The sequence below is a fragment of the Balaenoptera ricei genome, chromosome 20 (genome assembly GCF_028023285.1).
Source record: "Balaenoptera ricei isolate mBalRic1 chromosome 20, mBalRic1.hap2, whole genome shotgun sequence".
NCBI classification, from domain to species: Eukaryota; Metazoa; Chordata; class Mammalia; order Artiodactyla; family Balaenopteridae; genus Balaenoptera; species Balaenoptera ricei.
The window spans coordinates 40,278,351-40,284,135 of NC_082658.1; positions in this window are offsets into that span (position 1 = coordinate 40,278,351).

Below are 5,785 nucleotides of genomic sequence, written 5' to 3' on the forward strand. Positions count from 1 at the left end.
GACAAAATATTAGTTTCAGTCTAAAAAAAGTGAAAAGCAACAAAAGAGGCAAAGAGGGACTTTTCATACTGATAGAAAGTACAGTCCACCAAGAACAAATAAAATTTTTGAACTTTCATCAACTAAGAACATAGCTTTGAAATATATAATATTAAGTGAAATTTGATAGAAATGCAAGGAGAAATTGACAAATTCACAATTAGAGTGGGAGATTCTAACAACCCTTTCTCAGAAATCAGATAATCAAGTACACACACAAAAAGTAGATAGAGAGGATTTAAAGTACACAATCAAACAACTCTGTTTTAATGATACACATAGAATATTATACCCAACAAAGATGGAATACAACTATTTTTAAACATCCATGAAAGATTCTTAGAATTTAGCCATGTATTAAACTACAAAAGAAATTTTAACAGATACTAGGATAGAAAAATCTATGTTCTACAAATCTCTGACAACAATGCAAAAAAATAATGATTTGGAATTAATAATTAAAGGATACCTCCCCGAATCTCTCTGCATGGAAAAAAATTAAATGTCCTAAATGCTATTGTATCAAATCACAGACTATTTAGAAATGGAAACCAATAAAAGCACAACATATCAAAATCTGGTGGATTAGGCAAAGTGATATTTGGAGAAAATTTTCGAGCCTTAACTGCATTTATTAGGAAATAATAAAGATTTAAAATGAATTAATTAAGCATTCAACTCAGAAAACTAAGGGAAAAAACATAAAATAAACCCTAAAAGGAAGAAATAATTAATCAAGACCAAAGCAGAAATTAATAGGAAGATCAAACTAGAAATCAATAAACCAAAATTTGGAGATGTTTTTTTTTTTAAAGACCAATAAATAATACAAAGCTTTGGCAAATCTGATCCAGAAAAAAGAAAACACAAATTAACTCACTGGAAAAGATTTAAAGTTGTACTTACATACCCCAAATTTGAGAATCTAAATGAAATGAAAGACTTTCTAGAAAAGTATAACTTAGCAAAATCTACTCTACAAGATAAACAATTTAATATATCAAAAATAAAAATATTATAAAAGTGGGAAGAAGTCTTCCTCTAAGAAAGCATCAAGCCCAGTTTTTTATAGATGAATTCTACAAAGCCTTAAGGAATAACTGTTTCTTTTGATGGATAAAATGCTCTAAAACATAGAGAATGAGTTCAGGCTTTCTAACTCAGCCTCCTAGGCTGAACCCAAATCTAGACAAGGGCAGTATACACTTAGATATACACTAATGTCATTTATGAAAGATTTAAAACTTTAAGTAATATATTCAAAAATCAAACCTAATGATTATTAAAAGGTAAATGCATTGTGTCCAATTAATATTTATCTCAGAAATGCAAAAATAATTTAATATTCTATAAATTATCAGATTAACAGAGGAAAAAAAGGTAGTCTCCAAAGTCCCCACCTCAGAAAAGAACATTTACTATAACTGAGCACAATTCCTCATTAAACAAACAAAAACCAATAATTTTTAGTAAATTAGAAATAGAAGTAGACTTCCTTAACTTGATCAAGTTTATCAGAAATATACAGCAAAATGGTTCTGAAGAACCTAGGGGTAGGACAGGAATAAAGACACAGACGTAGAGAATGGACTTGAGGACGGGGGAGGGGGAAGGGTAAGCTGGGACGAAGTGAGGGAGTGGCATGGACATCTATACACTACCAAATGTAAAATAGATAGCTAGTGGGAAGCAGCTGCATAGCACAGGGAGATCAGCTCGGGGCTTTGTGACCACTTAGAGGGGTGGGATAGGGAGGATGGGAGGGAGACGGAAGAGGGAGGAGATATACAGATAAATGTATATGTATAGCTGATTCACTTTGTTATAAAGCAGAAACTAACACACCATTGTAAAGCAATTATACTCCAATAAAGATGCTAAAAAAAAAAGAAATTAAAGCTAAAAAAAAAAAAAAGAAATATACAGCAAACATATAAGCATTCCCTTCAAAATCTGGAACCAGGTAGGATGCCCACTACAACTACTGTTTAATGTTATAACTGAAAGCCAATGCAATATGAAAAGGAAAAGAAATGAGAATAATAAATATTGGAAACAGAGACAAAAGTGTCATTGTCTGCAGACCACATGAGAGTCTGCTTAGAAAAATCAACCGCTCTAAAAACTAAGAGAATATAGCAAAGTAGCTAACTAAAGATCAATATAGAAAGATCAATAGATTTCTTATATCCCAGAAATTACATGTAATAGATAAATTCCTAGGAATAAACCTAACAAGAAATGTGTATGACCTATATAAACTGCTAAACTTCAATGAAAGCCATAAGAGAAGAATCAGTGGAGACAAATACCATGTTCTTGTATTGGCAGACCCTGAATTGTAAAGACGTCAGTTCTCCTCACATTGCCTATAAGTTTAATGCAATCCCAATCAAAATCCCAGTATTTTTCATGGAACTTGACAAGCTGATTCTCATTTAGTGAAGAGAAACTGACTGAGACCATAAGAGGATGGTTTGATACAGAACAATGAGGAGGGAATTGCCTTACCAGATATGAAAATATACTGTAAACCTATGATAATTAAAACATTCTAACACTGGTGCAAGAATAGGCAATTAGGTTAATGGAACAAATGCAGAGCTCAGCAACACACACTTATTTATATACAGAAACTTAGTTTATGATAAAAATGGTATTTTAAATGAGTGAGAAAATACTGCTGAGGTAATTAACTGTCAGTTAGAGAAATAAAACAAAATCATATCACAGTCTCACACCAAATATAAAACTAAATTCTAAATAAATTAGAAAGCTAAAATAATAAAAATATCAGGAAAAATGTAAATGAATATTCTAAATTTGGTCTGTAGAAGTCCTTCCTAAGCATAATGAAAAATCTAGAAGCCATAAAATAGATTGACAGTAAATGAAAACTTCTGAAACTGAAAACACACAAAGTTTTTAAAAAATGACACAAGTGTAAGCATGTATAAAAACTTTTGAACTCTATACCTACCATATGTAAATTATACCTCAATTTTTGTTAAAAGGTAAGAAAAATGACAGGAAGAAAATAATTGCAGCATATGTAATAAATTTGTTGAATGTAACATTCAAAATATAGAGTAATAAAAAGCAATTAGAGAAATTAGAAAACAAGAGTAAAAATGGCAATTGACAGAAGAAATAAAAATGACCAATTATCATCTGAAAAGATGTTCAAATGCGCTAGTAATCAGGAAAAGGCCAACATAAGCAACAATGAAATGCCACTTTCTGCCCATCTGATTGACCAAAATTTTAAAAAAGATAGGTAATATCCACTGTTGATGAGTGTAAACAGTAGGCACTCGTATGAATCACTGAGAACTAGTGGAGTTTGAAAGGTGTTTTTAAGTTCTCATCAACCATTTCATCAACCTATCTCTGCAGTTTCTTGGTTTTTAACCTAGATAAATCCTTGCACCTATAAATATTGAAATATATATGAGGATGTTTATTGAAGCTTTGTTTATAATAGCAAAAAACAAAAGAGAAATAACATAAATATTCCCAGAGCTAAGTAGACTAGGGCTCTATGGATTCATGGAATATGATCCCAGTTATAAACAAAACCAAATATAAAAATATATAAACACACATATATAAGATATAAATATGTAGAAAAATAGTCAAGAAGGATATACCAAACTGTTAAGAGTAGTTATATCCTAGGGAGGGAGTAGAATTGGAGCTAGGGATGGGAAGAGAGAACTTTCTGATATTTATGCTATCCACTTGCACATTTTAAAAAATTTCCTGAGACTATATTTCTTACATAAATGATTTTAAATTTATGTAAATGTTTGAAATGACACCATTATTATAAAAGTAATACGTGTTTATTATAGAAAATTTCGAGAAGGAAAATAAAAATTAGCCTGTAATCCAGAAATATCCACTATTAACATTTTGATGTATAGCCTGCCAAATTATTTTATTCATATACATGCATTTTAAAATACAAATGGCATTGTATATTGTGACCATCTTCCCTAATATAAAACTACTTGTGTTCAATATCCTTTTTGAAAGGATATATTTTCCTTCATTTGTTCAATAAGTACTAGGAATACAATCGTGAGTTAAAGTATAATGTATTTAATTAATCTTCTGTTATACTTTTAGATTTCTCCCAATTTTTTGCAGTGTTGAAATACCTCTTTAACTAAATCATTATTGTGATTTTATTTCCTCAGACTAATGCTTAAATTGCTGGAAGCGTTGCTGCTGGATCAGATGCAATGTGCCTTTTCTAGGCCTTGGATGTGTATTTATACAAGCCTTTTGGTAAATTACTGTTTAATACCCACCAGCAGTGCATAAGAGTAGCAGTTTCCCAGTTCCCTGACCAACACTGGATATTGCAATTTTAAAAAATATGAATTTAATAAGTAAAGTCTGGCATTTGTTTTTATTCATGCTAATCAATTCTTTGATTATGAATAAAGTTTAATACTAAGGATATTAACCCTTTGACAGTATATTGCAAACACACAAACTTTTTAGCCCCCAGCTGTAAACTAAGATTACGTTTGATTGCCTTTAGAAGTCTCAGTAATATTAATTGCTTAAACATGCTATTAAGCAACTATTATGTATTTGTGTGTGTGTGTGTGTGTATGAAATACATCACTCTACATACAAAAAAATAACATTACCATCTTGGCTTGTGATTGACTCATATTCCCTTATAGAAAAATTAATTTATTTTCAATCAGTTAACAATGTTTTAAAAATTAAAATGTTTTCTGGAAAACTACGTTCTTTGGGAAAGCTTTCTTCATGAGAGATTAAAATCTGCCTTAGACTTTTACATGGATTAAGTTTTAAATTAGCATAGAAGAATAACAATATGAATCAATTTGATCAAAGAAAAAGTGTCACTAATTATTTAAACAAGACACTTACAACAGGGATTTAAAGGCAAAGCAGCGGATTTCCCTTGCATGTGGATCAAATCAGAAGTATCCCATAATTGACTCTTTACAAGACCCTGCTTCAGTATAATGGACTAGATATTAAAGCTCTAAGTATTTAAAGCTAGTTTCCGTCTTTCTCTAAATGGAGGCCCGCCACTAAGAGCTATTTTACAAGTCTGACACATTAGCTGCATCACGGGGAAATACACTGGCTCTGCTTCTAGGGCGCGGAATTTCAAGTGCTTTCAATAGTTAAATGGTGTGAAATGGGTAACGTTGAACCTGTGAGAAGCAATGAGCGCCTAAAAAATAAATTCCAGATGGGAAGTTTGATGGAAAGGGATATAGATACTGTAATGGTTCTTTCAATGAATTAATTCCAAAAAGAGCTTATACGTTTTGTGTATTTCTTTTTGTATTTTTAGCCAACTTATCTGTGCATGACTTTGCGGGGGAAGAAACTGTAATTTTCCCCTTCTATTATTTAACATTGTTTGGAAACAAAGCAAGTTTTGTAAACTATTACTGTCAGATCAAACACAGGAATAGAATAAGACGAGTCATATAAGGAGTATTTTATAACTTTCTTAGACCAGTAAAGTGAAAGGGTCAAGTCCAGACCACAGCTCTTCCTTACAGGGTAACATTAGACTAAATAACTAACCGCTTCGTATGTTAGGAGTCCCACTACAGAATAGAGGTTTTGGTATCTACCACTGCAGTACATTATTCATCAGAACAGGATGTGTATTAATGTTTTGATCTCATAGCATCTTTAGTAGTTCACATACAGAACAACTCTGAAGAAGAATTATAGTGTA